We start from the raw sequence: 24238 nt of genomic DNA, 5'->3' as shown, positions 1-24238 counted from the left end.
CGAAACAAAATGGGAAGCCATCTTTCATTTCAATAATACGGTTGGGAACGTCCAAATCTCAACATTTAGGTCGACCTTAGAGATGGTTGTCCTTAGAGATGGTCATCCCCGGTTTTCAGCGATAATGGAAACTGAGGACGCCCATCTCAGAAACGACCAAATTCAAGCCCTTTGGTCGTGGGATGAGCCAGCATTCGTAGTGCACTGGTCCTCCTGACATGCTAGGACACCAACCGGGCACCCTAGGAGGCATTGCAGTGGACTTCACAAATTGCTCCCAGGTGCATAGCTCCCTTACCTTGGGTGCTGAGCCCCCCAAAACCCACTACTCACAACTGTACAACACTACCATAGCTCTAAGGGGTGAAGGGGGGCACCTACATGTGGGTACAGTGGGTTTTGAAGGGCTCACATTTACCACCACTAGTGTAACAGGTAGGGGGGGATGGGCCTGGGTCCGCCTGCCTGAAGTGCACTGCACCCACTAAAACTGCTCCAGGGACCTGCATACAGCATGCTATCAGGGAGCTGGGTATGACATTTGAGGCTGGCAAAAAATATTTTTAAAGTTTTTTTTAGGGTGGGAGGGGGGTTAGTGACCACTGGGGTAGTAAGGAGAGGTCATCCTCGATTCCCTCCAGTGGTCATCTGGTCAGTTCGGGCACCTTTTTGAGGCTTGGTTGCAAGAGAAAATGGACCAAGTTAGCCAAGTGCTCGTCATGGACGCCCTTCTTTTTTCCATTATTGGCCGAGGACGCCCATGTGTTAAGTATGCCCCAGTCCCACCTTCGCTGTGCTTCCGACACGCCCCCATGAACTTTGGTCGTCCCCGTGACAGAAAGCAGTTGAGGACGCCCAAAATCTTGCGATTTGTGTCGAAAGATGGGCGCCCTTCTCTTTCGAAAATAAGCCTGATAGCTACCCACTTTTTAGGAATTTAAATTTTGTTGCAAAGTTGTAGTTTTGCTTTCAAAAGTTTATCAAAAGCCGCCCAATGGCAACACAACAGCTCATAATAGGGGCCCTTTTACTAAATGACATACATAATTTGTAGTTAACATGTTTTAACGCAGGAGTTTACTATGCAATAGTTTCAAATTTTATATGGCACTTTTTGAGGGCTTTCACACTTTATTTGGTAGATTGTGTGCTAATATTACCATTAGTGCATGGTATCTACAGAGAGTTAATGCACTTATGTATCCTTTTACTAAGCCGTGGGAAAAAGGGCTCTGCGCTGGTAGCAGGGGCTGTTTTTCCTACCCACCAGGTCCCCTTTCCCCACCGTCAGTAAAACACACACAGGGAAATAACTCACCGCATGGCCATGCAGGAGGGAGCCCTTACTGCCATCCATTGAGGTGGCGATAAAGGCTCCGGCAGTAACCAGACAGTGATGCCCAATTACTGCCGGGTTACTGCTGCGCTAGCCATTTCTGGAGGTTTTCTTTTTCTACTGGAAAAGGCATGCGCTTGGGGCGGGACTACTGCTAGTGACCATGTTGGGCTGATGGTAGTCCCGAAAGAGTGAGAGGTAAGCCCCCATTGGACACCGCTGCTCTGTAAAAGGGCCCCTTACTGCCTCCTATTTAGGGAGTGCTAAGTGGTCCTATGTTAACTGCATTAGCCAGTCAGCACACACTAAGTATAACACACTAGCTGGCTAACGCTTCCATGCCCACTCTTTGCCTCTAACCATTTCCCTCAGAGAAAAGTTCAGAAAAATATAATAATACACAGTGGGGTCCTTTTACAAAGATGCATTTTTTTTTTACGTGTGCTGAGGCCCCCTTTTACTGCAGCGGGTAAAAGGCAGGTCTTTATTTTTTTTAAAGAAATGGCCAGGTGGCAAGTGAAGCACTCATCGTGTGGTCATTTCATGGGGAGCACTTACTGCCACCCATTGAGGTGGCAGAAAGGGCTCCAGTGGTAACTGCCAGGTACACACTGGCGCTACAAAAATATTTGTAGCGGCAAATATTTTTGTAGCATTGGAAATGGCATGTGCTGGGGATGGGAACTACCGCTGGGTTGCTGCAGTAGCCCCAGTGGTATTTCCATTTTAGTGAGCAGTAAGCCTCTGTTGGGCTTACCGCTGATTTGTAAAAGGACCCCAGTAAGAGGCAAACTGCCGCACAATGTTTAAATGTGTTTGTGCAGTAGCCTGTTACTGTGCTCAACACACTTTAGTAAAAGGGCCCCATAGTGGCAAGGCTTATCTGCTGCAACAGTTCAACTTTAAAAAAAGAAGAAAAAAAAAGCTTCAGAATATAAGCTAATGCAGCACTTGTGCTTTAATAAACAGGAAAAGTAATTGTATACAAAAAATAGTAGTATAAATCAAATAGGCCAGAACTGACATAAAATATATTGTTTATACTTTCCGACTAGGCAGGTCATATCCGTTGTATGTTTAAGAAATGTCATTTTCATTTTTCTCCCTCTTACCTGAAGCCATGTTTAAGGTCAGTGCTATAAATCCAAAGTGATATTTTGCCAAAACCCTGAAGGAGAACCCATTTTATGCACACTGTTATTTCACAACTAGAGAAAAACAATGACCTTATTGTTTAATATATTTCAATATAATCTGGCACTGAATGCGAGTGCTCATACTTGGACTATCTAGTGATGTTTGCTTGAAAGAATTAAAACAGAAAGTGACCCCTTTATAAATATTCAGAGTTAAAGCATAATTCAAGGGTTTTTTTTTCTTTTTTTAGTATAATCAGAAATTCTTTTGTTTGTTCTGGGAAGGCTAATGTGCACAATGCCATCGTGTGGCCAAATGACTACATGTGTCTGGCTCTTGGGAAGGTACGCTTACATTCCAGACTGTTCCCATGTAAGTATTGAAGTATTCACATTGAAACAATGTATGAGTGGCATGCCAAATATGATTAGAAACACATGCTTTTTTGTTTTTTTGTGTGTTTAAAGCTCCTTAGACAGGAATATTGCTTTCATGTTATTTTTAAACCCTGGGAGTCTGGAGAAGAATTGTATGGACCAAGAGTTCAGTTCAGGCTGATTTTTTTTTTTGGTCTCCAATCTTTTAAAAGCTGCTGTCGAACTCGCTGCTTTCTCTCCCTCCTCCCAAACACCAGTTTGCAATTACATGATTGCAAAATTGCCTTCTGCTTTCCCTAATTCAAATGGCATAGTAAACATAGAAACTAAGAATTCAAATTCTCAAAACTACTTTAAATGAAGTACTGTGGAACAGCTTTAGCTTAATAGGCACTCAGTCTGGGTTAATATTCTCTTCAGGAAAGTGCACAGGGCACCAACTATTGAAGGCCCCTAATACCCAGGCCAAAGAGGAGCCTGTTTTAGAGCCCATATGTATATGCTTCAAGGGGGCACAACTGGAACTCTATTTCTTTGCTCTTCTTCTTACTGTCCAATTTGGCCTCCCCCCCCCCCCCCCCCCCCCCCCACACACACACACCTCCTGCTGTCTGGTGTTGCCTATAAGCATCAAAATCTAAAATCCAGCCCTGATTCTCTTAATGCACAGCAATGCATTACTAATATGAACTGAGCCTAATTTATACTCATGGGAGCTGATATTCAAAGGAAGTTACGCATTCACTGGTGGCTGGTGAACATATAACATATAACTGCAAAGGTATAAAATACAAATCTTCACATGCTGCCAGCCTCTCGTTTATAGGCACACAACTTTGGAACTCACTACCCAAAGACCTGAAACTCTCAGAAAGCTATCTACAATTCAGAAAAAAACTGAAAACACATCTTTTCAAGAAGTCTTTCCCCCCTGGATCTGCCAAATCCCATACCACCTTACATCACGAAAAGTTCAGAAATGGAAAACAATATTACTAACCTCTCTCACAATATGCTAATATATCAACCTAAGCGTTTATTGTAGTTCTGTATTATGCATTAGATTTCTACAAATCTAAATTTTGTAACTGCCTTTTTAGCAATATGTGAGCCACATTGAACCTGCCATACGGTGGGAAAATGTGGGATACAAATGCAATAAATAATTTCCTTATTCATGGATTTTTCAGCCACTATAGAGATAATATTAGGCCAAACTTTTAACTGGCTCAATCCCAGGGGTGGGCTGAGTTTGGAACAATAAGGCAGTACCCGTGCTTCAGAGCAGTATGGGGCCCACTCTCCCCTACCTTCCATCTAGTTTGATCACTTTTAATAGGTGGTTAGGGACCCATGATCCTTATTGCCCAGGGCCCCGAATCACTGTCAGTCCACCTCTACTAAATACTATCCGTATAGTGAGGGAGCTGTTTTGGGGTGGGGCAAGGGCATGCAGCGGAAATGATCTGGATAGTGATGATTTTCAACTGTTATGCAGACACACTAGTAATTTAGTTTTAGGCCTGATGCACCTATAGTAGCAGTAGCCATCACTGTATTCCAGTTGTATTCAGTGCTGCTGATATGATGTGTAGCAGTGCTGAATCCACATATTCATTTAAATGTCAACACCAGCCTTTAAATGAATGTGGTGGCCACCAGCACTAAAAATTGGCTCACCAGTGACTGGAGAGCAGGACACATTCCTACCATTGATGAGTACATAACTTTTACAAGCAACTAAAAACCTGTCCATATGTGATGGGGCATACAGACAGGCTTAGGCAGGTTTTGTTCAAGTGTTGGATAGTCAAAACATGGGCATTCAACAGCACTTCATTGTCTAAAAGGGGGATGATCTCAGCTAGAATTTCTTTCTTTCTTTTTTTTTTTTATTGCAATCCTACACCACCAATAAAACAGGAACAGAGACATTGTATGCGCTCCAACTTTTCTCTCAATTCTCTCCCCCTCTTTTTTTTAAGCAAATGTATGTCACATTTTTCTAGAGAGGAGTGATATTGTACAAAGAGTAAGCACAGCTAATTCTTAGCTTCCACTGGGAAGTTTGGTAAGCAGATGCAGTTTTGTTTGTACACTTAAAAGAAAACATGATGTCTATGCTGTTTTTGCAGATGCTTTAGCTTTTTTTTTTTTTAATATAGTACAAACAAATATATAGAACAAATCATTAAGAAACTTCAAACTGCCCAAAACACCGCAGCCAGACTCATTTGTAAAAACGAGATTCGAAAGTGCCAAACCCTTACGAGAAAAACTGCATTGGCTCCCAATCAAAGAACGAATTGCGTTCAAAATCTGCACCCTGATTCATAAAATTATTCACGGTGAGGCCCCGGTATACATGGCAGACCTCATAGACTTACCAACCAGAAACACAAAAAGGTCAACACGCACATACCTAAATCTCCACTACCCAAGCTGCAAAGGACCAGGGCCGTGCCTAGGGTCTCTGGTGCCCCCCTGCAGACTATCAGTTGGCGCCCCCCCCCCTGTGAAAATGTTCGCTCACCACTTGCCACACTGACAGGAATTGTCAGTAATATTCTTAGAAACAAATTTCTATACATTGCAAAATAAGATAGCAGATGCCCATCTGTCCCCTGCCCCCTCCATTCATCCCTATCCAGCAATTCCCCTCTCTCCCTGAGCCCTACCCTCCCATCTATCCATGCCCATCTGCCCCCTTCCTTGATGTCAGAAGAAGGCGGAACACTGAGCGAAGGGAAGGCTAGACACGTTGGGAGCGCCGCCTCCTTCACTGACGCTGCGCTGCCGGACAGAGGTAAATTTAAAAGGAGAAAAAAAAAGGAAAGGGATCTTGCGGGAGAGAAGAGGGCGGGCAGTTGGGCAATGGGAGTGGGAGGGCGAGGTAAGCATGGTGCAGCAGCGCCCCCCAGAGGATGGCGCCCCCCTGCCGTGCTTACCCCGCTTACCATGTTGGCATGGCCCTGCAAAGGACTAAAATATAAATCAACCTATGCATCCAGCTTCTCCTACATAAGCACGCAATATGGAATGCACTACCAAACGTCATGAAAACAACACACAACCTAACAAACTTCCGGAAATCATTAAAAACCAACTTGTTCAAAAAGGCATACCATAACGATCCAACTTAAACACCTGAACCCTGCAACACAATGAAACCTATACCAGAACTGGACAATACTTAACTCTTCCTCCTTCATTACCTAATTTACTCTGTCACTCATGAACTCTAACACAATACCACTTTTGTTTTTCTTATACCAGAACTGGCGAGATACTATGTAAGCCACATTGAGCCTGCAAATAGGTGGGAAAATGTGGGATACAAATGCAACAAATAAATAAATATGGTACAATGTGCTATACATCTCTTTAAGACAGACAGTAAATTTTAACCTAGCGCAGTTCTAAAATGTAGACTTGGTAAACTTAAAGTGCTCATTTTCAAAGGGGGAGAGGTGGGCCCTCCATAACTTGGGGTATCATTTACTAACAGTTAGGGTATGTTAAAACCATTAGTGCTTGCTGTCTGCATGTTATAATGGAAAAGAGAAATTTTAAATCATTTTCCATAACTGAAGAAAAGACAGGTATTATCTAGTCATCATTGCAATTTATATAAGGTGTATCACTCAACTGCCATCACATCTGAAGCATAATAGTTCATAAACCTTTGGAATGTATTTTGGAATTTTAGTGTTAAAGCAGCATAAATCAGACAAAAGACCTCTACAAAAGAAAAGATAAACACATCTATGATGATCAAAACATCAGAACACTTTTGCCAAGAGAATTATTGCTTTTAGACTGTGTTAAAATAGTGCTTTAAAATCTGTGATCCAATGTGAGAGGGAAGCACAATGTTCAGTCCTTGAGGCTTGCTCGGGTGGGGAGGATCACATGAGCTGCTAATCCAATTTGATCGAAAAACAAGTCTTAACTCAGTATGCAAGCTTTGCATCTTTAAATGTCTGTAATGTCTGTGCTCTACTTGATTATGTATGTAATTGTTACCTACTTTGATTTTCAGAAATAGCGGACTAGAAATCTTTTATACATACATATGTAAAATAATTCTACCCTGCTATTTCTGAAAATCAAAGCATGAAACAACTAACATACATAATCAAGTGGAGTACTGACTTTGTTTACTGTGACTCTCATTAGCTCACACGAGGCCTTTTCACTAATGACATGTTATTATGGTTGCACACTTTTGTAAAGCAGGCCTCTTAAAAGTCTGATTTGACTAAACTCAACCTGGCTATATGGTGTTCTTTTGAATATAGCCCTACAGAATTTATTTGTTAATGACAAATTCTTTGAGACAAATCATTTTAACGGTAGTTCTGACTTCTTGCCACTAGAGGGGAACTTATTGCAAATTATTGTTTATCATGCAATCCAACGTCACAAACACAAGCAGTGTCATTGTTTATGTCACAATTTTCAATTTCCCATATTCAGTTATGCAAAGAAGAATTTTAAATCCACAGTTGAGGCCCATTCCAGTAGATACCACTCTTGATATAGCTACTAACTGTACAAAACACTTAACCACCATCCTGGTATCTCTTCTCATAAATTCTTATAGTTTTATATTTCATGGAAATGCATTATGGGCTGCATATATAATGCATCCCTCCCCTTTAAACTATGTTACTACAGGCACTGAGTGGGCTCAAAATCTAACATTGAATCATATCTCACGAGTTGAAAGTTTTGTGTTTCTCATTTGCATTTGCATGTCTTAAATAGTCAAAATATAATTCAGACAACATCAGCATGAATGGTTTATGTATTTCCATCTTGTCTGCCTTGTGATTTCTAAGGGGTCATTTAACTAAAGTGTGTTAGTTTTGCACTTACCATGCTTTAACAAATATTAAGGCACGGTAAATACAAAGGCTGTGTAATAAACCTTGGGATGTGCCCAGCCTGTCTTCTACAGTTATTGCACTGAAAGATTCTTTACCTAATGTTAAGAATATTTGCAATTAGCACGGATGTAGTGTGCAGTCCATGCACATTCTCAGTCCATAACCTGTCCCCTAACAGGACATGCAGTTGATATGTGAATTAGTGCCACCATAGCAACAATTATTACACTTATGCAGTAAAAATCCATGTGAATGCATGTGTTAACAGTTTCAATGGAAAGGTGATGGGATGTGATATACCACCTTTCTGTAGTTACAATCAAAGCAGTTTACATGTTATGTACAGGTACTTATTTTGTACCTGGGGCAATGGAGGGTTAAGTGACTTGCCCAGAGTCAGAAGGAGCTGCAGTGGGAATTGAACTGGGTTCCCCTGGTTCTCAGGTCACTGCACACTTTAGTTCAAGGGCTCCTAAATATAAGGCTTGAGAATGCAGTCCACTGATCACAAATTTTGAATTCACTTTTCTCTAATATCTACCTGGACTGACGCTCAGGAAGAAATATAGACATTTTTGAAGCAAACAGCTTTCCACATTTGTTTTGTAACCACAGCGCTCATATTCTTTCTTTGCAGGAAGTGAAGTATTTTAGGACAGGTTTTAAAACAGGACTGTGAGCCAACCATCCCTCCACTGGATGAGAAACTAAACTTGGCTATTTGTAGTTAATGTGGATAAGATGTTCATAAGGATCATCTCTATTGCCCCTGACACAGTAAAGGTGAAATTATCTGTCACATTAAAATTTTAGAAATACACTCCCTGTACTATACTGTACACTAGGATTATGCAAAGCAAAAAAAAAAACCCACAAACAATTTTTAGGTGTCACATTCAGTTTAATAGTGATTTTTAAACACACACACTATTTTAATGTGCTGTAATTGACTTAGCATGTGCTAATTCATAGGTTAGTATGTGTTTAAAAATTTAGTGCATGGTAAGGGCCCTTTTACTTAAGGGTGTTAAGTACTTGGGAGGGAATACTATATATGGTGCTCAAAATTCAGCAGGTTTATAGAATAACACTGAGCAGGTCCAGGTGCACAGTTTACAGAATAGCACTCAGCAGAGAAAATTGTGTGTGGATTTAATCGATCCATACACAAATTTCAGTGATGACATTGGTGTGTGATGTGTGATGATGTCATGTATGTGCAGACAATGAGAAAATGGCAATGGGCAGGAGGCAGCCAAACCTTTCAGAGGAGGATACATGCCTGCTTGCCAGGCTCATAATGGCCAGGGAGAGGAGAGGATCCTAGAACTTGACCCCTCACAGGACCATTAGTCCACCCCACATCCTGAGGCAGCTCCTGGAGCTCATGGGATGGCCTCCCCCCCCCCCCCCCCCCCAGCCATAGTGTTCTGTCCACCCTCCCTAACCTTTTCGGGTCAGTGTATACAATTTTATATATTTTTGACATTTATGCACTTTTATTGTTTATAATCATAATTTTTTTAAAGTTTTATTAAAATTTTCTATCCTGCCCAACAGTATGTGCCATCTGGGTGGCTTACAGTCTAAAAACTGGAGGAGATGAGCCCATCTAGACTCAACAATGCACAATAGGGAAAGAGGGTGAAACTACAGTCTTTGATAGGACAGGAGTGGGGAGGGGAGAAGCACAGAAGGCTAATATTCATGTATTCCAGAGCTCTGCAACCAGCTCTGCCCAGTCACCAGACAGTGAATTAGAAAGAGTAAAGTTTAGGAGTAAGCAGGGGCATAGCCAGACAGCAGATTTTGGGTGGGCCTAGTCAAGAAGCGGGTGGGCACCAAGTGTTCTCCCCCCCCCCCCCCCCCCCCCCAATGCGATGAGGCCAGTATCAACAGCTTAGGAAGCTTAGACTGCTGAAGTGGAAAGCAGTGTTTTCAGCACCATCAGGGGGAGGTCTTCAGCTGGCAAAGCTTGGAATCCCCACTAGCTAGCACTAAATATGTGCTGCTGTTGGGTGGGCCTGAGCCCTAAGTGGATGGGCCCCGGCCCACCTGTGGCTACGCCACTGGGAGTAAGCATCTTGAAACAAGAAAGTTTTAAGGGTAGCCTTAAATTGAGCTAGAGATGAATGTTGTCATAAATGGTGTGGTAAGGAGTTTCAAAGTTCAGGACCTGTACCGAGAATATGGAGTGTGTAGTATGTTGATGAATGATTTCACCGTAGGTCAGAATAGTGAAATGGCTTTCATGCGCTGATCTGTTAGCCTATGTGATGTAAAAGATAGGCAGGTTCTTCTAGGGTGCAAGTTTTGAAATTGGTAGCCAGTGTGTGTTTTTAAGATAGTGTCATGTGGTCGTATTTTTTTGACAGTTAATGATTTTGATTGTCATTGGCTTTTAGCTAGTCTTTGATCTGGAGGCCCATATATTATTCTATTGATTTATTATAGTGTTTATATTTTTATTCTATATATTTTTTTATATAAAAGAGTTGTTTGTTAATATGGTTGCCCTAACTGATATCAAGGTTCTGAGGATATTACACAGGTTTGCTGCTCACTGTCTTCTACCTGGGCTGGACCCAGCAGGTAGGCCAAAGGGCAACAATATCCATACCCTACTATGCCCACAGGCACAGGTTCTCTATGTGCACCCTGCAAAGACCACAAGATCAAATGCTTGAGCCCACTGACAAGAACTATCTACTCAGGACCTCTATGCCAAACTTTGCTACAGAAGATTGTCACAGATGGATCCCACAGAACAGTTTCCACAGACGGGTCTGTGGTACAAAGAAACATATTTACTTTTAGGCATTGGGACAGCTGATGCTGTGGCCCTTGGACCTGGTTCCATAGCTTGTGAGGCTGCTGTGCTAACCACTAGGCTACAGCAGCAAGCTGTACTCCAAGCTTTTCATTGAGAGTACAAGCCAGGGGCGTAGCTACGGGTGGGCCTGGGTGGGCCCAGGCCCACCCAATTTCAGCCCAGGCCCGCCCAGCGCCAGCGCCAGCACCCACTGCCGGCCACTGCTGCTTTTCCTGTTGAGCAGCAGGGCCGGCGCTACAAAAAGAAGAAGCGCTAATGGCGCTAAGGACAAGAAATGTTTAAAAAAAAAAAAAAGCGCGGCACCGGCAGGCACTGACTCAGCAGCCTTGAGGCATTGGCTGCTGGCTCGCAGGCTCCTCCCGTCTGCAGGAGGAGCCTGCGAGCCAGCAGCCAATGCCTCACCAGCCAATGCCTCAAGGCTGCCGAGACAGTGCCTGCCGGTGCCGCGCTTTTTTTTTTTTTTAACATTTCTCGTCCTACGGTCCTTAGCGCCGATAGCGCTTCTTCTTTTTGTAGCGCCGGCCCTGCTGCTCAACAGGAAAAGCAGCAGTGGCCGGCAATGGGGGCTGGCGCTGGCATGCAGGGCGGGCCTCGTCGAAGGAAAACATGGAAGGATGGGGAGAAAAAGAGGGAAAACAGATGGAAGGATGGGGAGACAGAGGGAAAACATGGAAGGATGGGGAGAAAAGAGGGAAAACAGATGGAAGGATGGCAGACAATGAGGGAAAACATGGAAGGATGGGGAGAAAAAGAGGGAAAACAGATGGAAGGATGGGGCGACAGAGGGAAAATATGGAAGGATGGGGAGAAAAGAGGGAAAACAGATGGAAGGATGGCAGACAATGAGGGAAAACATGGAAGGATGGGAAGAAAGAGGGAAAACATGGAAGGATGGGGAGAAAAGAGGGAAAACAGATGGAAGGATTGCAGAGAATGAGGGAAAACATGGAAGGATGGGGAGAAAGAGGGAAAACATGGAAGGATGGGGAGAAAAGAGGGAAAACAGATGGAAGGATGGCAGAGAATGAGGGAAAACATGGAAGGATGGGGAGAAAAAGAGGGAAAACAGATGGATGGGGAGACAGAGGGAAAACATGGAAGGATGGGGAGAAAAGAGGGAAAACAGATGGAAGGATGGCAGACAATGAGGGAAAACATGGAAGGATGGGGAGAAAGAGGGAAAACATGGAAGGATGGGGAGAAAAGAGGGAAAACAGATGGAAGGATGGTAGAGAATGAGGGAAAACATGGAAGGATGGGGAGAAAGAGGGAAAACAGATGGAAGGATGGCAGAGAATGAGGGAAAACATGGAAGGATGGGGAGAATGAGGGAAAACATGGAAGGATGGGGAGAAAGAGGGAAAACATGGAAGGATGGGGAGAAAAGATAGAAAACAGATGGAAGGATGTGGAGAGAGAAGGGACACTGAACAGAAAAGGGTAGAGTGATACAGAGACACTGGTTAGAAAGAGGGAGAGAGACATTAGATGGAAGGATCAGGAGAGAGGATAGATGGATGGAAGGATGGGGATAGAAAGAGGGAAGACGCTGGATGGAAGGGTAGGGAGAAAGAGGTGACACTGGACGGAAGGATGCAGAAAGAAAGAGGGGAGACTACTGGAAGGATGGGAAGAGAGAGGGGAGACTGGAAGGATGGGGAGAGAAAGAAGAGAGCTGCTGGATGGAAAAGGAGAGTAGTGAAAGACTGGAGAATAAGAGGAAGGGGCATGGGGAGAACAAGGGTGAGAAAAAGATGAAAAGCCATAAGTAGATGAAGGAAATTAAAGAATGGATAGTAAGAATGAATTAAATCAGGACAGAGAGAGAGAGGCAGAAAAATATTGAAGAAAGCAAAGAAAAAGGAGAGGAAAATGAGAAATGGCCAGGAAACCGTGGCAGAAGAGTTAAGCGAAAACGAAGGAAAGCAGAATCTAGAGACTGGGAGCGACACAATGAGAAAAAGTAAATGGCCATACAAGAAAGGTAAAGAAAATAATTTTATTTTTAATTTAGGATAAAGTAATATGGTACCTGTGTTAATGAAGTTTCAGAGACCAATACTTCCTTCCTTAGGTCAGGCGAGGATACCGTAACAGCATTATACTGACCTGAGGCAGGAGGTTTTGGCCTCTGAAAGCTCATTGAAAAGGGTGTTAGGCTATTAAATAAATTTTCTGAAATCTGATGCACTGAAAAGCAGCACTTTACCCTGTATGACAAATGCATCTGATTAGCGTGACTAAATTTTGCTGGGGGAGGGGGGTAGAGAGAAAATTTTGTGCCCACCCACTTTGGGTTCAAGCCCATCCAAAATTGGCAGTCTGGCTACGCCACTGGTACAAGCGCACCTAGTTTACTCCTGCTGGAATTCTGTGCCAAAAAATTCAAAATTCTGCAACTTTTGTCATGATTTAAACAACATTTTTGAATCTACTACCACCCACCTTTGTTCCTAGCCCCCTCCCTCCACCCACACTTCATCCAGCTTACAGCTCTCTTCCCTGTACAGATATCATCCATATTTATTTTTTTCCAGCCCCCCCTCCTGCACCTACACTTCATCCCCCTTACAGCCCCCTTCCTTCCCACCCTCTCTATACAGGTATCATTCACTTTTTCCAGTCCCCCACACTCTATTCATCTTTTTCCAGTTCCACCAACCCCCGCACTCACCAGTCCAGCACAGGAGGAGTTGCAGAGGTGCACATGGCGAAAACCTTTTGGGGCAGGAAAGAACCCCACTCTTTCCTGTCTGCTGCCACTGCTCTGGCCAGTGTCTGCTTCTTCAAAATGGCCACTGAGACTTCTGCAGCAGCTTCACGAGATTGCCACTTGAAGTCTTGATGGCCCTTTGAAGAAGCAACAGTACTAGCAAGAGTGGCAGCAGCGAGCAAGAAAGAATAGGGTTCTTTCCTGTCCCCGAAGAGGCCACTAGACCACCAGGGTGTGTTAAGGTAAGCCTGGGAAGGGCCCACTGAGGCTCAGGGGTGGCCCAGCCAGCCTTTACCGTGGGAACAAGGACCGCAGTAAAGATTCTACGAGAAAAAAGTAAATTCTGCACGACTGGGAAATTCTGCAGTTGTGCAGAATTCTGTCAGGACTAATAGTTTGGTAGGACACATCTCTGCGAAGCGGCAAAGAGGTACTGTGTCCAATAGCAGGATCCCACCGTATAGCTTGGCAACACTCTCTAACTCCCAATAGCAGGATCCCACCGTATAGCATGGCAACACTCTCTAACTCCCAAATGCCAAATCTAATCAAACTTCAGTGCTGTTTATAATGGCTGCAAAATTCAACACAGAATGCTACTCTCTACACAGTGCTCCAAGTTGGGTGCCATTTATAGAATGGCGCCTAGCACCAGGAAATGCACCAACTGAAGCCTGGTGTAAATCCCTGCACCTAAATTAGGTGCATATCAGATATATTCTGTAATAATGTGTGCAAATTCTTGGAATGCCCATGCCCACGTCCACACCCCTTTTCAGATCCAAAAATTAACATTTACTTGTGCATCTTTATAGAATGTCTAGCATGACGTGTGTGTAAAGTCATAATTGTTGCCAATTGGTCTTGATAATTGATTATTAGTGTGCAATTATTGGCACCAATTGGTTCCTTTTTCAATTAAATTGCATGTGGAAATTGGGTGCACACCCAAATTTTCACATGCAATTTTGAGCACCATACATAGAATCTGGGGGTTAATGCATGGTTAACATGCAGAAACAAGCTACCGCACAACCTCATTAAGGGGTTCTACAGTAGTATGCCTGTATTCACGTTATCAAAATTCTTTCAGGGGGTGTGGCATGGGTGGAGAGTGGGTGAGGAAACATTAGCCAGCTAGTGCATTACAGGGTCCTTTTACAAAGCCGTGGTAAAGTGGCCTGCTGTAATGTGGGCGCATCTTTTTTAGGTGTGCACTTGGCCATTTTTTTTTTACTATAGCTGAGAAAAAGGCTATTTTTTAAAGGGCTGGGAAATGGGCCTGTGCTAATATTAAAACTAGTGCATGCCTACTTATGCCTGAGCCCTTACTGCTATCCATTGACCTAGCGGTAAGGGCTCACACACTACCCACACGGTAACCATACAGCGCATGCCAACGTGGGTGCACTGCCGGTTACACCCCTGTGGTAGAAAATAGAAAATTATTTTCTACCGCAGGAGTCGGCATGAGCCAAACTCTGAATCACCACCAGGTGCACTCACTACCCTGGCAATAGTGCCAATTGGGTGCAAACTACCCACGTGTTAGCCCTCATGCACATTTGTACAAGGACCCCCTACATTTACTGTGTGCTAACTGGCTAATACAGAGATAATATGGGACCACCTGACACCTCCTGGAGCAGGTACACTGCGTTAATCTGAATGATAATTCATGACCTGCAATTTTTAAAAATACTGGAAATACCTTTTGTTGATGCACTTTTTCTGTTTTGGGCTTGCCCCATGTTAAAATTGTGGCTTATAGCGTAAGCCCAAAACTTACCACATTTTAGTAGAAGGACCTCTGAACATGCACTAATAAATGTACATTCCATCTTTACTCGATCTTCCTTCCAAGGTACATGGCCTCAGATTAAGCTTAGCAGCACACTGAAATTGCCGAAATCTCTGGTGCTGCATTAATGCATTAGGCAGGATCCAGTAGTACGAACCTGGCACATTGAGACAAGCGCTGTACTAGCTGATGCTTGCATTATGGTTCAAGTTCTCATTGATCTGCTTTCCAACGTAACAACTCTAATGTAAACGTATCTAGAAATGATTTATAGTAGTAGTATCTGTTTCTTTATCCAAATGCATGTATTATAACATAGAATGATGACAGATAAAAAGACCTGTGAGGTCCATGCAGTCTGCCCAATAAGGTGGCTAAAGTTGTACCTGCCAATTCATGCAGGTTACACCCTTCTAGGCCATGTGCAAAGTGCTAAGATTTATGTTTTGCATGTCAGTTTGGGGAAAAACCCCCAAACTGGACTTGTTTCGTACCTGCAATGACAGGAATCGAAGTCTTCTATTTTCAATGGAACCATGTGGTTGGGCGTGTGTATTTAAGACCTAAGATATTGAGTAGTACATTTTAGAAGTGTTAAGCACTGTTTTCTCCAATAAATAGTGGAAAGAAGTGGTTTTAGAAATTAATTAAAATGTAGGGTTATACATGTATTTCAAGATGGCTACACAAGCACACCTCAGAAACATTCCTGTTGCCATTTATACTTGTTCCAAGTCCTGCATAACTCCCAACTATCTTTTCTTTGGGATTTGCTTGAAGGAATGTGTGAGTGAGGAAATGTATTCACCTCTCTCATGTTCAAAGGAATGTGAGTGGGGAAATGTATTCATCACTCTCATGTTCAATAAAACCTGTCTCGGGACAAAGTTTGACTTTCAGAAGATGGCTAACTGCTATTAGGTCTGCAGGTTTTCAGAATCTGCCATGTGTTCATATAAGTGGCACCATATTCATATATATGAACCCAAATCACTACCACCACTTATCTGTATATCTTCAATGATGATGCTCTTTTTCGAATGTGTATTATTTCCAAGATGGCTCTGTTGTACATGGCATCATTTGTTCTTTTGGATTTTGCTCACACCTTTTTCACTAGTAGCTCAAGGTGAGTTTAAATTTAGGTACATTGGGTATTTCTCTGTCTCTGAAGGGCTCACAATCTAATTTTGTACCTGAGGGAATGGAGGGGTTAAGTGACTTGCCTGAGATCACAAGGAGCAGCAGTGGGATTTGAACTGGCCACCTCTTGGTGTCAAGACTGGTGCGCTAACCTCTAGGCTACTTCCATTTATGTATTTTAAGAATCTTTTTTGTTTCATGTTTTTTCTCAGAAATGTTATCCCCCAGATTGTATATAGCGCACCTTAAGTTGCATGCAGAAATCCAGGCGTATTCTGGATATGCACATGCAACTTAAGAAGCCAATCAGTGCTGATAACTGCCAATTAACAAGCAATTGACACTAATTAGCATTCATTAAAATTTACACACACAACTGTATTCTGTAACGTGATGCGTGTAAATGCTGTTGCATAACTGAAAAGGGGTGTGGCCATGGGCATTGTTATAGAATACACCCAGTCCGCACCTAATTTAGGTGTTGGCATTTACACCAAGTTTTACTCGGTGTAAATGCCTGCAACTAAATTTAGTCGTACGAATGGGCGCTTGGCATATTCTATAAATGGTGTGGCAATTTAGGCATATTCTATAAAGTGTGCCTAAATTTAGGCAGTCTTATAGAATATGCCTAAGCATATTTTTTTGCACCAATTTATTGAATTTAACCCTATATGCTTATCTTCTACTGAGAAACTCATGCTGCCCAATTGTAAATTATGATAGAATTTATCACACTTTATATTTGTTGCATGATCATTTTATAATTCTATCATATGCCTATTTTAAGTCAAGGGGTCCTCTTATTTTGAAACATGGTCTACTTCTTCCACATCCTTGTACATATTTTATAAAAAGCCTTAGCCCTTGTTAAGCCTATTAGAAAATACTTGCTTAGTTTTACACATACAGACCTAAACATCCATATAGCCACTTACATGAGTTACACAAAGTTATCCTACCTATGAAATAAACTTTAAACTTCCCTAGTAAAAGAACCTTTAATTATTAAACACAGAGACCATAGTAACTTTTTTTTATTAAATATTACAGTGGATCAAAAGTACAAAATATCTTTTGCTTGCTATATGATTGGGAAACTATTGGCACATAATACAGTATCAAAAGCATTTTAAGTACAATTTGGAAAACATACAAAAATTGAGTGTTTATAGCTGGCTCAGCTTTATTGATGGTAGTGTTTAAATGAATGCAAAGGTTACTCAATAACCTTTTAAATGGAAAAACAACTCTAATGTTTACTGGGCCCTTTAACTATATACAGATAATCACCTTGCACAGCATGTAAGCTACATAACTTGAATCACAAAGTATACAATATTTACAACAAATGAAAGTTAAAAAAAGTATAAACAGCTAGTAGAATATGCTGCCAATATTATAACAGATATTTTAATAAAACAGGAACTATCAAGTACATTTACAGCAAATGTCCTGGGTAAGTGCTTATGGTAATCATTTCAGCAATGCATGCCTTGCATAAATGAAATAATTCCCATCTCTCATTAACATTGTGAAGAGTATAAAGTTAGACCAGATGTGACCTGGTTAACTACTGCCAACATGACCATATGGAAAAAGTGACTAGAAGTGAATTGTTCTCTGTGAAGGCACACCACATCAAAATATACTGTGTGACCAACTAGAAACTTCCATTAGACACAATCAGCATATCAAGGTACAGTACTTGTAAGAACTCATGCACCAATTTAACAAGATTTTTTTTTTTAGCCTGTGTCCTAAAATAAATGGGAACTTATATTCCGCCACAGCTACATCAATAATTTATCTTGCAAAATGTAAATGTAACACGATATGACCACATTTACAAGAAATATATTTTTATTCTGAGACCTGGCTGGCTTCTGTTTTCAATGTTTTTGCTCCTTCCCTCTGTAACCAGAGGTTGCTTTTTATCTCACAACCTTCAGAATTTATAATGAATCACGAGAATCGTGCACTCTGTATTACAACATTTCTTGGAAGAGTCTGCAGTTAATAGATTTTATGACTCTGTTGCCAATTAGATTCTGCAGTTTCCTTTACTGAGCTACCAAAAACAATGATCTGATTGCTCAAAGAAAGGCTTGTGCAAATGTCATTCAATAATAGAACCCTTTTACCTCAAACAATGCAAAGGCCCATTTAAAATATTTTTAAAAGCAGCTCAGAGCCAATGACCATTTCAATTGCCTTTCTGAACCACATTGAAGTTTTCTGTTGGTATTAAAAATACATATAATTTCCTGCATTCCTTTTGCTGGGCTTTTTTTTTCCCAGCACCATTTTCCTTTCTCTACATTCCTTGAACAGAAACAAGCAGCTTTGAGGAGAAACAGACAGAGCTAACATGGAACAAAATTAAGGTGCAGTTTTACTAAACCACATTAAGCACGCAAGGTATGATTTACCACATGCTGCTAGCGCAGAGCCGTGCTAATGGACTGTGTGGTAGTTTTGCAGTTAACATGCGGTAAACAGCATGTTAAGTGCATTTTGTGTGAGTGGGTGTATTGTGAGTGGAGAATGGGCATGGAAGGCGTTTTGTGATTTGCATGCTGCAAGTAACGCACACTAATTGGGCATTTTTGCGGTTAGTGTGGAACCACTTACCACCTCTGAGTGCTTCCACATTATTTACAAAGTTCATGCGGCATCTTAACAGCAAATGCTGGGACTGCCCCAACTGCTGCCAGATCGGTAAAATCCTGCTTCAAGTTGTGGCAACAGCAAATTTTACTGCAGTTTCATAAAAAGGCCTCAAGACAGAAAACTATTGTAGATAGTTTAAATGTTAAATCTGTCAAAACTGTCACTCCCCTCAAAATACCAACAAATTATGTTGTATTTATACGGCCATAGCTCAGCCCTACTCAGCAAGTAAAATAGACACCTTATTCGCCTAGAGTACCACATATAATTAATTTGTCCTTTATTGTTTTTAGCAATCCATTCATTAAATCTAGTGCAACTTTATCTGCTTCCATTTCACTATCTAGAATGGTCAATTTGTCTCTCTGTTCAGTGTAATAGCATGTGCTAGAATTGCACTTTTAGGATTCTGTTCATTACACACCAAAAGCACTGTTTTACTTGTATTAACATATCCAGTAGCCATTTAACTTTATTTTACAGAAGATTGACGAGCTTGGCATATGGGTTCTTTGCTTGGTCCATGGCATCCTTTTTGGTTTTGAACAAATTCAAATACTATGCATATTAATGTTATTTTCTAAGTCAAAGTTCAGCAAACTCCTAGAAAAGCAACCACAATGTACACACAGTGCTGGCTAGAATGACTGCTTTCACAAAGGAAAATAAAGAGCTCTATTAACTAAGCTGCATTAATCCCAATAAATTAATGCATATTAATGCACCCTTAATTCAAGTAATATGCAGGAGGCCCGATATTCAGACCGCAGGAGTTAGCCGGGCTGATTCCCGCAGTCGATGCTGAGCTCAGATATTAATGCCAGGCTGTTTCCAATGACTGGCACTGAATAACTGGGTGTTTGTTGGCTGGTTTCAACTTAACTAGCCAAGCCGATATTCAGCGCTGGCTGGTTAAGTTGAAAATGGCCAAAGATAGGCCTGCTATTTTGGTGGCCGAATCTGGCCACCAAACTTAGCCAGCAATGCACTAAATATTATTGTGTGATATAACCAGTTATCTGCTAAGAGCTAACTGGCAATATTCACTGGAAGATAACCGGTGATCTCCTGCTGAATATTGCTGGATACGTGCCATTTAACCAGCCAGGACCCATTCCTGGCTGGTTAAATGGTTTTAAATATCAGGCAGATAGTTAGTAAATAGACCTCGCTAAGAATGGGGCTTGCATTATTTAATGTGTGCTAATATGTTCATGCTGCTTAGCAAATAGAAAGACTGAGGTAAAAGTCCAAGACCAAAGTCTATTGCCCTTTCCGCCCTATCCCTCAAAACAACACATACATGGCAAAGGTTTTACACTACAAAATTGTGACTTTAATTTACAGAAATTTAAATTAAAATGAATACTAGTGGCCTGAAGGTTCTTCCTTCGCCTCAATAAATTAAAGCAACAGTCCAGTATACTGCTGAAAGTTTCCACTAATATGGCCTCATAATGTCTTTAAAATGTATTGGAATACAGGTCAGCACTACACTGCAAAGTAAATTGATTTGTTTTTCCAGGTCTGCTTCCTCACCTCTTCACAAGCTGGGGTTTATAACATGCTGCTGCTCACAGTTAAGCAATAAAAATGTGCATATTATGATTTTGTAAAATATATATATATTTTTTTATGTTAAGGAATGGCCAATGATAACATTTTCACAGTGGACAGCTGCAATAAAGAAGAATTAAGTTAGTGGAAAGTAATGTGGATCTGTAAATGTTATTAAAACAGCCACAACAAAAATCTGGTCATCATGAAACAGCTTGCAGACTATCTGCTGAAACACGTCGCTGTTTTAATAAACTGATATGCACTATAGAGCACAAGTGCAAAAAAAAGTCTATGGCTTCTACAGTCCTTAGAGAGTCGCTTCCATATTTCAGCAGCAATTATATGCAAAGGGGTATTTATCAGCAGCCTGAAACTTAATACCCCAAACTAGAGGAGCCAATAAAATAAATTTTTCTGATATATGCTTTTTTTCTATATCTTTTTCTTCTGCAGGACTCACACAAAGTTTTAAAAATGCATTTACAGGAATTCACCGAACTCAGTTTAAAGCATCTTTTAATTATCTGTTGAAACAAACAAGATGCACCTGTTCACATTTTTCTTTTATTCCTGAACAGGGGTTAGTACCTAAAGTTGTTGGGTGCTTCTGGCTGACCACCTTTCAATTCTGAATCTCCAGCAATTAAAACATTGAAGATTTTGTCCTTATTGGAATTACTTGCAGACATCACATTGATATAAAAGTATGGGCCCTGTTTACTAAGCCACACTAGAGATGTGCGCTAAGCGTGTAGATGTCCTATGGGCATCTATAGGGTTAGCGCATGTTAATTTTTAGCACGTGCTAAAAACGCTAGCGCACTTAGTAAACAAGGCCCTATGAGTGCAGTACTGTGTGCTTGGAGATGGATATGCCTAAAACTGGGTACTTTACCTATGAGAAAACTTGCACATCCTTTATTGCAAAAAGTGTGAAAAGCCGAAAAAGAGGACAAAGACTTAGAAGTGAAGTTCTCAACTTCAGTCCATAGAGCTCCAACTAGGTTTACTGTCCCACTTTGTACAGGATGCCCAGATCAGAAGGAGACATCCAAGTTAAGATGTTCAAAATATCGTATTTTACAAAAGACTTGCTGAACGCAACCCCTTTTTAAAAGTACTTATATGGATGTTCAGAAGCGCACATGTGCTTTTCAGCAGGTACACAGCAGGAAGAGTCATTTTACAAAAAAAAATTACATCCAAATAAGAGCGGCTTCAATATGGGTATTAAAACAAGTAAATGCTGGATTTTCAAAAACTACACACATATGAGAGGATCTGAGTTCTAAACCTCTGATTTTTAGCTTTTTTGAGATGATTTTTAAAGCCAGTGAGATTAAGTTCCTCACGCCTCAAAACCCCATGTCTACACAAAAAGCTCATACTTATGCGTAATTTGAAGGAGGTGTAAATGCGAATGGGATCAATTTTGGAAATAGGTGCATGGTGCAAATCTAGATGTGTAAGTAGCAGCATTTTTAACATTGCTATTTATATGTAGGCACCCATTTACACAAGTAAATTCTACCTGCCTTTCCTTATGCTGAAAACTAGACCTGTCTGGGTTCGAGTACCAGTTTTGTAACCCACTGCAGAACAGTAAGGAAATTAAGAATATGGATAGTACTGCTGGTTTCAGATGTCTTTTCATCCATGGTTTTTCCTGTGATGTCAAAGCGGTTGTCTGTCATCACATCTATTTTATATGAACTGATGCCCCACACTGGAGGAACCCATGCATGAGACAACTTATAAAAATTCTTCTGATATACGCTGTTTTGAATAAGCAATAAAAATGGAAAAGAAACAAATACCCTAAAAATGATTTTTTGTTATACCTTTTTAAGAACGCACCACTTTAGGGCAGTGCTTCTCTATGTTAGGTACCTCTGATCTAGGCCACTGCTGGGAAAAAATAGTTCTTTATTTTATACTTCTGTAAATAAGTTTCAAAAATCCATATTTTTTTCTAAATCTCTTTGGTTTATTTGTCTTTTCACTGTACAACAGGTGCCATTTTCCCTCCCAAGAGCATCATTTCATTAAAAAAACAAATGAGTTCTAATGCAGCATGGGAGTGCTCCGTTTTCTTTTAGCTAGCATCAGAACCAGTCCTGCAGACCAGGGAACTTGGGTCCACAGTCCAGGGGCTAACTGAGCCTTGGCACACTGTAGAGTGACTGCACTCAGGCCCAGCTGTGGTGGCACTAAGGGTTGGCTTGGATTGCTGTGGGTCTCTGCTGGCCACAGCATGTGGAGGTGGGAATCGTAGGAGAAACACCCATACCAGTGGCATAAAAAAAAACATTTAAAAAAAATCAGTCTTCTTTCTCTATAAATACATATGTCTATGTACCCTGGTATGATTATGAAATCATAGCTTAATTTTGACAATAAAAAAAATTGAACAGCACCATGATTCTTTAGTCATTAAGAAGGAACATTCTGTTCCAGCCTGTACCTGTGAATGTATGAACAGAAGTGCTCCTGAGACTCACAAACCCACATTCTCTTTTCTCATGTATCAACGTCTTCAGTTTTCACTGGGTAATACAAAAAAAGACCATCTTCTTCCCTACAGAAACTGTTATATGGGTAGGGTATTAATACTAGTAAGCACACTGTGATCCAATTTGGAAGAAAGGCACTATACAAAATTATAAACCAATGGGTCTTCAACTAAATACCTGTTCAACTGGTTAGCAATGAGTGGTTAATCTGGATGTAAACATATGACATTACAACCTTACAAAAAAACAAAATGTTATGTATAATAAATGTCTAGAAAAGGGTTTGCTAATTAAACTTCAAATACAGAGAGTTTCATATATAAGTGAATTGTTGATTGTAGAAACTTTTAGGGACCTGCTTATTAAAGTACAGTAAATTTTGGCCTGTGCCGTTCTTTAACGGCCAAAATTAACACACGGCAAGACTGTGCAGTAACTGTCTGAAGTGTGTCCAGCACGTCCTCTGCAGTTACTGCATAGAAAGAGTTCTTAGAATGCATTAAGCACATCTAAACTAACTGCACAAGTGACGGCATGCACTAATTACCGTGTGCTAACTGTAAAGTGAGATCCTCGCTCAATCTCCGCCCATAGCCCACCCAGTCCCCATTCCAGCTTGTGCTAAGCAATTAGTGCAAGAATTTTAGTGTGCTGGCTGTTTTAGTACATGGTAGCCGTTGGCGTGGTCCTGTGGTAACAGATAATGTGCACTAAACACTCGGGCCCTGTTTACTAAGCTGTGCTAGCGTTTTTGGTATGCGCTAAGCATTAGCATGTGCTAACCATGTAGATGCACCTACACGGTTAGCACAAGTTAATTTTTAGCATGCGCTAAAAACACTAGTGCACCTTAGTAAACAGGACCCATACAAACAGCTCAGTACATTTATCAAACATTCCTCTTATTAGGTTTCTGGCATGCATCAGGTCAATTTTTAAAATGTGCTGTTTTCTTTTGTAAGAATGTATACTTCTAAATTCTTTCAGCAAGTACTGAACCAAAACTACTAACATGCACATGTGTACCCTGTTACAGCACACTGAATTTCTTCATGCATTAACTCCTAAATCCTAGACTGATTTTTTTGTCAATCATTTACATTTTATTGTTTCTGACCAAATGGCTTTAAAGGATTACATAAGCATATTTAATCAGTAACTTGCCTAGCAAGTGCAAACAACTGAGCATCCCATTAACTACAATTTTATGGATGTAAAGAATCTATCATGCCATACTGGATTTCCACTAAATTTTGAGCT

The 24238-nt window shown here is 41.1% G+C and overlaps 1 long non-coding RNA gene across 1 annotated transcript; it reads left to right on the top strand.

Moving 5' to 3' along the window:
- Positions 1–1049: 1049 nt before the first annotated feature.
- On the top strand, positions 1050–22616 carry LOC115470162. Its single transcript, XR_003942133.1, has 3 exons — positions 1050–1061; positions 3769–3770; positions 20976–22616. It is a non-coding gene; the product is annotated as an uncharacterized LOC115470162 (long non-coding RNA).
- Positions 22617–24238: the final 1622 nt, after the last annotated feature.

This window comes from Microcaecilia unicolor, chromosome 5 (assembly GCF_901765095.1).
Source record: "Microcaecilia unicolor chromosome 5, aMicUni1.1, whole genome shotgun sequence".
Classification (NCBI taxonomy): Eukaryota; Metazoa; Chordata; class Amphibia; order Gymnophiona; family Siphonopidae; genus Microcaecilia; species Microcaecilia unicolor.
This window is presented reverse-complemented; position numbering and strand designations above follow the sequence as displayed.